This window comes from Ochotona princeps, chromosome X (assembly GCF_030435755.1).
Source record: "Ochotona princeps isolate mOchPri1 chromosome X, mOchPri1.hap1, whole genome shotgun sequence".
In the NCBI taxonomy this organism is placed as follows: domain Eukaryota; kingdom Metazoa; phylum Chordata; class Mammalia; order Lagomorpha; family Ochotonidae; genus Ochotona; species Ochotona princeps.
In genome coordinates, this window is record NC_080865.1 from 75254884 (window position 1) to 75264999 (window position 10116).

At 37.0% G+C, this 10116-nt stretch overlaps 1 non-coding gene across 1 annotated transcript; it reads right to left on the reverse strand.

Annotated features, from left to right (window-relative positions):
* Positions 1-5400: 5400 nt before the first annotated feature.
* On the reverse strand, positions 5401-5473 carry LOC118760550 (small nucleolar RNA SNORD72). The gene has a single exon (XR_004996853.1). It is a non-coding gene; the product is annotated as a small nucleolar RNA SNORD72 (small nucleolar RNA).
* Positions 5474-10116: the final 4643 nt, after the last annotated feature.

Genomic DNA, 10116 nt, shown 5'->3' on the forward strand with positions numbered 1-10116 from the left:
GCAAGGTGAGGACTTTAGCTGCCAGGTTACCACACTGTACCCTTTGGGGAGTCTTAGTGACGTGCATTTTTAAACAGTAATAAAGAGCTCTCCTGAGTCCATCTATATCCTCTCAATGATGATAATTTGCATAACTATAGAACATTACACCACAAAATTTATACTGAGAAAAATCAAACGGCCATATTCAATTTTCTCCAGTTTTAGTTGAATTTGTGTGTGTGTGTGTGTTTATTAACTTTCATGTGATTTTTATCACATGAATATATACATAGACCACAGTCAACATATGGTACAATTCCATAACTGGAAAAATTCTATATATTATGTTATTAGAACCAAACTCTCCTACATTCAGCAATCATCCCCCTGTTCATAACCCCTGGAAATTACAAATATGTTCACTATTTCTGTAATTTTATTATTTTAAACAACTATTTAAATGAAAGCCATGTAGTATACAACCTTTTGTGGCAACTTTTTTGCTTTGTTGGGTGTATATAATTGTTTTGAGAATCATCCAAGTTGTTGCTTCCAGCAACAATTCATTCTTGTTGGCATCTAACACTCCATTTTATGAATGTACTATGGTTAAACATCTATCTACTTAAGAACATGTAGATTATTTTGGCTACTATGGTAGAAGTATTCATGCAGGATTTTGTATGCCTGTGATTTCTAAAAGTTTATTTTTGAAAGAAATATCTCTTTGAAAGGTAGAGTTACAGAGACAGCTAAAGAAGGATACACAGAGAGATATATTCTATCTGCTGACCACTATGGCCGGGACTGGGCCGGAGAGAAGCCAGGAGCCTCTTCTGGGTCTCCCACTTGGGTGCAGAAGTCTCACGTCTTGGGCCATCTTCTGTAGATTTTTTCAGGAGCATTAGAAGGGAGCTGGATTGAAAGTGAGGCAGCCAGCTCTTGAGCCAATGTGGGATGCCTGTGCTACAGGTAGTGGCTTAACACACCATGCCACAGCAAGAGCCCCAAGTTTTTGTTATAAATAAATGCCCCAAAGTGTTTTTGCTAGGTTTTACGGTAATTGTATATTTAATTTTATAAGAAAGTGCCATGCTGCTCTCATAACGGTTATGCCTTTTAAATTCGCACTGGCAATATACTCAGTATGATGAGTAATCTACATTTCCACTTTCTCCCCAGCATTTGCTGTTGTTACTTTTTTATTTACAACATTCTGACAAGTGTATGGTCATATGTCATTGTGGTTTTAATTTGCATTTCTCTGATATTTAATGATGTTGAACATCTTTTCATGTGTTTGCTTGTCATCTGTGTATCCTTTTTGATGAAATGGTTCTTCATGTCATTTGCTCATGCTCTACTGGAATCATTTGTTCTTTTTTTTATGGTTGACTTTTGAGAGTTCTTCTTGTATTCTAGATGCTAGTTCTTTGTTGAACATATGGGTTGCAATATTTTCTCCCCATCTGTAATTTTTCTTTTCATTCCCCTAACAGTATCTTTCACAGAAGAATTTTTTTAAATTTAATTGAGGTAGAGTTCATGAAATTATTCTTTTCTTGAATATGCTTTTATAGATTGTCAAAGCTAGGAAACCTCTTCCTATCTATTGAGCATAAAGTTTTTCTCTTACTCTTTTTTCTTAAATGTTACCATTTGGGTTTAAACTTTGGTTCATGGTCAAGGTTCTTTTTTTTAAAAAAAAAATTAATTTATTCATTTTTTATTTGAAAAGCAGATTATATAGAGAGGTGAAAGACTTAGGTCTTCCATCTGCTGTTTCACTCCCCAAAATGGCCACAATGGCAGGCTGAGCCAAACAGAAGCCAGGAGCAAGGAGTTTTCTCTGGGTATCCCACATAGGTGCAAGGGCCCAAGGACTTGAATCATTCTCCACTGCTTTTCCAGGCCATAATCAGGTATGTCAGGTAGATGTCAGTGGCCCAAGCTTGAAATTGGATCATCACCTGCTGCCTCCCAGGATTTGAAATACCAGGAAACTGTATTACAAGCAGAGACTATAGGACATGAGCACAGGTACTTTGATTGGAATGTGGATGTCCTGTTAATAATTAACCCATGTGTCAAATGCCTGCCTCATTTCTTTTTCTTTATTTTGTACCACCTTGCAGAAATTCTTAAGATAGGTGGCCATGCCTTCTTTCCTGATCATTCAGCATCCTAGACTGTCGTGACATCATACTGTGCTGGTTGCCCTCCTGACAGTGCTTCTCGGATTCTTTGTTGGATTGACTTTCTTTAGCCTCTTAAAATGGGGGTTATCTAGAACTTGTTTGTTTCTTCTCTTCCAACTACTCTAGTTATATAGATGATGTAATTTAGTTTTATAGCTTTCATATAATCTCCGTTCTAATGATGATTAGTTTTCTATCTGCCTATAGATAGTATTTCAGATACCCGTGTCTCATTGGCTTATTGACATCTGTTAGATGTCCAATAGGAATCACAAATGTGTTTAAAATGTAACTGACTACTCCTGCCCTCTTTGACCCTGATGAGAAGTATCTGTTAATTACATAGATTTTGTCCCACTTAAAGTTAAAATAACCCACCCATGTGTGTTACCAGAAACCCAAGTATCATCCAAAATTTCTTCTTCTGTCTCACAGTTCTATTCGATTTGTAATCAAATGCTTTGCTTACAAAGTAATTTCCTACATATTTCTACCTTTTCAAAATATCCAGTGTTATTACTGGAGTTCAAATTACCATGATTGCTCACCTAAGCTAGTGTAATAGTCTCCTTAATTTCCCATTTTTCTCTTACCCTCCTCTACGTTTGGGCCCTGGACTAATCTCTTTTGTAAATTTTAATCAATCCATGCTTAAACTCAGTGATTGCATAAATTGGTTCTCTGATCTCAACTTGAGTCACTTCACATATTTTGCATGGTGCTATTTCTCTCTTGATACTATCTCATCCCACAAATCACCTCCTTGGGAATCTTCACAGATCCTAACCCTATCTAAAATAGTTGCTGAACCCCCTATGTTGATCACACTATATTCTTACTCGTTCTATTTTCTTCTTTATAATTATGACTGGCTGAAAATTTCATTTCTTATTTATTTTCACCTCTTTAGAAAAAATAAAAATGTTTGTCATATTTCCTTTTCTCTGGTGCTGTTACTGCCATTCATGAACTGATAAACATACATAGTGAATAGAGATCCTAAATGCAAATATACATTCTTTTTCAGAAATGTGTGCCACATTTTCCTAAGAATAGTAACTCCTAAGTTACTCCTAAGAATTACATTTTCCTAAGAATAGTAACTTACGATTTATCTAAGACTACAGATGTCATTTATTAAGAATTACACAGATGTTGATGCCTCTGTGGCAAAGGCATCACATATTTGTGCCAGTTTGAGTGTTGTCTGCTCCACTTTCAGTCCAGCTTTCTATTAATATGCCTGGGAAGGCAGTGGAAAATGGTCCAAGAACTTGGCTGTGGTACCCAAATGGAAACCCACGTGGAAACCTGGCTCCCAGCTTTGGATCAGCCCAGCTATGGCCATTTCAGTCATTTGGGGAGTAAACCAATGAATGGAAGATCTCTGCTATCCTTCTCTCTCTCTCTCTTTCTCTCTCTCTAACTCTGCCTTACTAATTTGAAAAAAAAAATGCATTAAAAATAAAACTTTCACCAATACTTTTTAAAAATATATATATGAGATGTGAATAATGGGAACATCCCATTATAGCAAACGTAACAATGTATTATTGAGCATAGAACTTTTCTTGCTGCTACTTGGAGAGTCCATCCATGCTTAATGGTCAGTCATATCAATATAGGTTATGATATTGGTATATGAAGTTATTCATTTTCCTGATCAGTGGCATTGCTTTTTTTAAATGAAACCTTCTGTAGAACCCCAATAGATCAAACAGATAAAAATGAAATTGTTCTTGTGCCTAGTCAGTATTGCCCATTGCTGTGCCTCTGGAGATCCCTAATACTTAACATGGAATCTTGGGGCTCTAAAATCTGGCCTACACATTGGATTTAAGTTTATTATACTGAAATGCAGGGTCAAAACACTGGATCCTTACCCCATCTTGGCTGTGCTAATCTTAACACATTTCTCATAATAGTAAAGGACACGAGAGACCCTGGAAAAATGACTCCATTGAGTTGCATGACCTGAGAACATATCCCATTTAGATAGACATTAAACCACAACATTGTTCAGTTTGCTTAAGAACAGAGACTTATGGCATTGAGATCAAAGGTTATAGTGAAGAATGTGCTGCAAAACCAGGGGAAATTACCCTTGAAATTAATGGATGATGTTGTAATTCCAAACAGCTATTAGTTGGAAGGGACAGAGAAGGTCAGAAAATAATTGTTTGTATGGAGATGTTCATGTTCCTCTGTTTCCCAATAAAAACACTGATGCTTATACAGATGATGACTCTTCAGGGTTGAGGAACAGTGCTGACTGGGAGTGGTCTGTTCAGGACTAGTGGTTAATCTGAGAGGTCTTACCATCATTCATCAAACTCAGCTATTGCTCTGCCTACAATGTGTCCTTATTGACAGTGAGTAATCATAAGGCCATGTTCTCAGATTGATCACAGTTTGTTGGTATTCTCTTGGTGAGTGATTCAAAAATAAGATTCCTGAACTCTTTACTGAGATTATTATCAGATTCTAGGGCAATAGTCAGTAAAAAGGGCAACTTGGAGAATGACTGAAAAAATTGAATTGGTACACTAAATAAGGAGGAAAGTCAGATTTAATACTATCTTGCTGAATAACAGAATGCTTTAGGGTGCTAAAAATGGGTCGAATGATCAAAAAATGTTGGGTTGTGAAGATACCACCATGATACTCTAACTTGCTTTCAGGTCAGAGACTGGTTTAAGGAGCATAGTTCAACTGTATGGAAATGTGAGAGGAAGAGCTTTTTCATTCTCCTTCCAGAACCTTCTATGTGTGATATTTAATCTAGTCCAAATATGATATCATGGCCTGTGCTCTGTCAGGTCCTAAAACTTTGTCAGTTCATGGAATGTTTTTCATGGATTCCCAAGGGTAGCAATATAAGTTTAACACTTCAGATAGGTGCAATCTCCATAATCAGGATTGTGTTAGAAATTGGATTACAAATTGGACTAGAAACCAAAATGGGCTAAAGAAAGTATAAAACAACCACTGCCACTACCATAGGCAAATTACCGTGGGAGACAATGCAGTGTGGCCATGTAGAAAATTCTCCTGTTTGAAACTGCATTATTTTTCCAAAGCTTTTCTCCTAGACTTTAGGATAATTCTCAGTTTTCTCTCAAAGCTATCTTGGAATAGTTTCATTCTTAGAATTTCCTTTACTGTGGAAACAACACAGCCATGGTTGTTTCATGTGCTTTATATTTTTGTTTTTCTTTTTTACTTATCTCAGTTAAACATCAAAATCACCATTGCATTCATAAATTTAGATGTTTTAACATCACAGATAAACTGTCTACATTTTTCATTCACCCCTTTTAAACACATCACAAGGCAATGTAAGATAGTGGTTGAGAATGTGATGTTTAGGGACTGTGTTGTGGCATTGCGCTCAAAGCTACTGCCTAGTATGCCAGTGTAGGCATCCCAGATAGCTGCTGATTTGAGTTCCTGCTGCTCCATTTATACTCCAATTCTCTGGTAATGCTCTTGAGAAAACAGTGGAGGATGATGACTCATGTGTTTGGGCCCCTGCAGCCACGTGGGAGACTTGGAAGAACCTCCTGGCTTTGGTCTGGCCCAGTCTTGGCTGTTGCAACAATTTGGAAAGTGAGCCAGTAGATGGAAGACATATATATATATATAAAATATCTAAAGTCAGACCTATGTTGTAATCCCAGCTGTTGTCACAGAGTGTGATCATAGGACAAGTTGTTGTTACTTCAGCTTCCAATGATAATATTAATACTGTTCCTATGCAACTTCCTGGGGTTGTTATAAAGACTAAGTAACTGCGGATAAGAAACTCATAGCACAGTGCCTGGCATATAGCAAGTGCTTATTTGATGATGAATTTTCTTATATCTAAAATGATTGGATATTATGCAACCTCAATTGTTTAGCTACACATACATTTCACAAGTTCTGTGTGACTTGGTTTTAACAAGAACATTGAGGACACTCCATACAGAGGAACATCTGAATTTCTTTTCTATTACTTCATTTCATTGTATTATCCAAAACAGGTTGGTTTATGTTCTAAAGACTAGAAATTGCTAAATCTTAGCATCTAAACTCAAGCTGAACCCTCCTAACCCTGTGGAGATGCCACAAAGAATTCATAAACCAGTTAATCTGGTTAGTTGGTTTGCATCCCTTAAAGTCTCAAATATTTCAGATATGTTTAAGGTTATCCCACCCAAGAAAGAAAAGCGTTTCTTAGTAGCTGGCCATTTTCAGCTCCTGTGAGAACGTAAAAAGATTGATATTTTAGTTTGGATTTCACAGAACCCTAGAAAATATCAAGTTTTCCCCAGAGGGTACTGATTTTTTTCCCCTTGAGAGCTGTTCTCCTGTATATCAGGCTCTGCATTTACTCTTTACCATTTTTGAGTCCATTAATAGGAATGACAAGAATAGAAGGGAGCTATTTCTTCAAAAACAGTTGGTTTGTGTGTTCTATTTTTTTGTTTTTCTTTTATTTGGTTTGTGTGTTCTAAACTCTGTTAAAAAGGATAGTAAGGCATTGGAGATGAAACTTCACCCCCTTCAGAAAATGACACCACATGGAATGCAGAATGCATCTCTCTCTGCATGAGATGATATTAGTGGCCCAGAAATAGAACTTAGTCAAATGAAGCTCACAGTCATAAATAGACAACTGAAGTATTGGAAGCACAGAAAGGGGATTTAATCAGGAAAATGTTCTTTTAATTTTAACAGTTTTTCATAGCAGAGCCACCAAGGAGCTAAATAGGAGGACTAATTTAAACAAAGGGTCAGAGAGTGAAACAGTCATGTCAAGGCTACTGGAATGTGGGAAAAGAACATTGACCAATCTTCTCAAAAATGTGGTGGGTTTTCTCATGCCTTGTCCTCTATAGTGGTCTGCTTTATTGGGATGTCTATTGAAGCTGGAACAGTGCCTTCTAGAATTGGACTTTGGGGGTGAAAAACAGACTGAGATAGAATTTAACACTATCTGAAAAATCTACACTGTTGCTTTGCCTGCTTTAACACGGCTCATGAAGCTTTGTGCTGTTTGTTGTGAGCCTTGCAGATGACTGAACTCAGGTCTTGTTCAAAAGTTGGTACTGGAATCCTACAGCAATTTAACATGGTAATTTAGTAATAAGCACATTTCCTGGAGTTATATTTGCCTGGATTTTATTTTCTTCTTTCCTCTTTGCTTCTTTCTCTCCTTCAAGTGAATAATGCTAAAATATGTACAGGTACTATGCTAGATGATGGAGATATGTGGAACAATACTGGATATGGTTAGTGCTTCTTTGCAGATTATAGTCTGGTGGGGGAGCCTGGTTAAGAAAAACAAACTTTGTACACACTGTAGGATTTTGGAATGTAGGACATGGAAGAAATAAACAGCACTTAATGACAGGATAGAGAGCAAGATGTATGTTCAGTATGAAAGCATGGTAATATTTACTACTCACTCTGTGCAAACTTACCCCTCTTAACCTAAAATCATCTCACTAGAAATAAAAGTAGTGCACTGTTTCTAGTTTTTGTGTGTGTGAAAAATATAAGAAGTGATTCATATGTAATGCTTGGGTCAGTTGGTTGCTTGCAAGTAGTGCAACAATTGCTACTGGTATTTTGAACACTATGTAGTGGTACTAAATCTTTCCTACCCCAAAATTGACATCCTGACTTCCTTCAGCCATTCTTTTCCTAAAATGCTCCCCTGATCTTTCACATTTTCATTGCCTTCCTACCCAACTGGGCTGGGATATTGAGTTGTAGTTCCAATTATATAAGCTAGAACTGTCTTAGGACCTAAGAGAGGGTTTCTAGTGGTTCAGTTCAAGTGTACATATATACTGGGAAGGCGAACCTGAGGTAGAATAGTTAGCAAAACAGTAAGTGTTCTGTATTTCTATAGAGTCATCTTCAGTGTCGCTCATTTGATCAATAAATAGTTTGCTCCAGAAACTCCAGCCAAATGCCCCATCCTGACCTATTTCCACAGGAGCTGACATAGAAGAGAAAATTGCCTTACAATGTGAGTTGAACTTGCTGACTCCCACTGCCACCCTACTCTGCAGCTTTTGGCAGCAAGTAACTCTGCAGGGTATATGTTTTTATACCATGTGCAGAACAATATTTGTTCTCCTTAGTGTTTGTCCTGTGGGAAGACATGCTTAAACTTGTCTTTATATATTTCTTCCAAGATGGGAGGAATGGCCATTAAATTAGATAACAGAATAATCAATGAAGCAACGGGGATAACTGACTTGTGAGAAAGGGAAAAAAAAATACCTGGGTTTATACTGGATCACACATAACTGTGTGTTTGTTAGGTTTTTAAAGCCACATAATGTTTTTAGCTCTTCATGCTTCAGTTTCTTTTTTTTTTCTGCAAAATAAGACTGATAGCACTATTTGCAAGGTTGCGGGGAAGATTAAATGAATTTAAAAGTGAGTAATGTTTGGAATAATTCTTTGTATATAATAAGTATGTAGAATGCACCATGTCTTAGTGTGTGATCAATCCTCTGCTTATTAAAATTGCTCATCCGCATCAAATATGCTGACATAGTTTGCTATACTTGGGGCTACATAGACCACAGTTGGAGAGTTGGGTCCAGTTCTTGGTACTACACAGATGTCTTCTGTTTTTAGCACTGGAAATACATACATACACATATATATAACTAATCTCTAGATTTGATTCATATTTTATTGTTTCTAAATTATGATAAAATATGCATAATAACATTTACCATTTGACCATTTCTTAAATATCAAATTCAGTGGCATTAGGTATATTCAAATTACCGAGCCTTTTGTCTCCATCAATTTACTTTTTTAATGAAAACACTTTTGGGATATAATTTATATTTAAAATCAGTAGATACATAATGTATCTAACTTTATGAGTTTGGAAGTAAATATATCCTCACGAGACATTACCATAAGCATAACCATGTTGTCAAAAATCTTTTTCCTGCTGTCTTTCTTTATTCACTATTGTTATTATTTTATGATAAGGACTTTAACATAAAATCTATCAACATAATAATAAATACATAATATAATGTTAACTATACTCACTTTGCTCGAAATTGCCAGGACTTGCTCATTTTACAGAGCTGAGACTTTGTAACCTTTGACCAAATAATTTACCATTTCCCTCTTCCCCCAGCTTCTACCAACCACCATTCTACTCTCTGCTTTTTTCAGTTTCACTGTTTCGGATTCTCATGTAAGTGGCATCATGCAATATTTATAATTTGGTGTCTGGATTGTTTTACATAGCACAATGCCTTCCACATCCATTCACGTTGTTGTAAATGGTAGGATTTCCTTTTTTTTAAAGGTTCACTTATTTTTATTGGAAAGGCAGATATACAGAGAGGAAGAGAGACAGAGAGGAAGATCTGCCATTTGATGCTCCACTCTCAAAATTGCCGCAATGGCTGGAACTGAGCCAATTCGAAGCCAGGAGCCAGCAAATTTTTCTGGGTCTCGTATGCGAGCAAAGGGTCCCAAGGCTTTGGCCCATCCTCGACTGCTTTCCCAGGCCACAGGCAGGGAGCTGGATGGGAAGTAGGGCCACTGTGATTAGAACTGGCGTCCATATGGAATCTTGGCGCAATCAAGGTGAGGACTTCAGCCGCTATGCTATGGCACTGGGCCCAGATTTCCATCTTTTTAAAGGCCAAAAATGTCAAATTGCATGTGTATTCCATATTTTCTTTATCCATTGACTTATTGATGGAAGGTTTGGTTGCTTGGCCATTGTGACAAGTGCTGTAACAAGTATGGACATGTAGACATATTTTGGGGCTGGCATTGTGTCTTACTGGGTGAAGATGTAGACGATGGCATCAGCATTTCCATGTGGACACCAGTCCCTGTCCTTGCTGCTGAGCTTCCAATACAATTTTCTGCTAATGTGCTTGAGAAAGCAGCA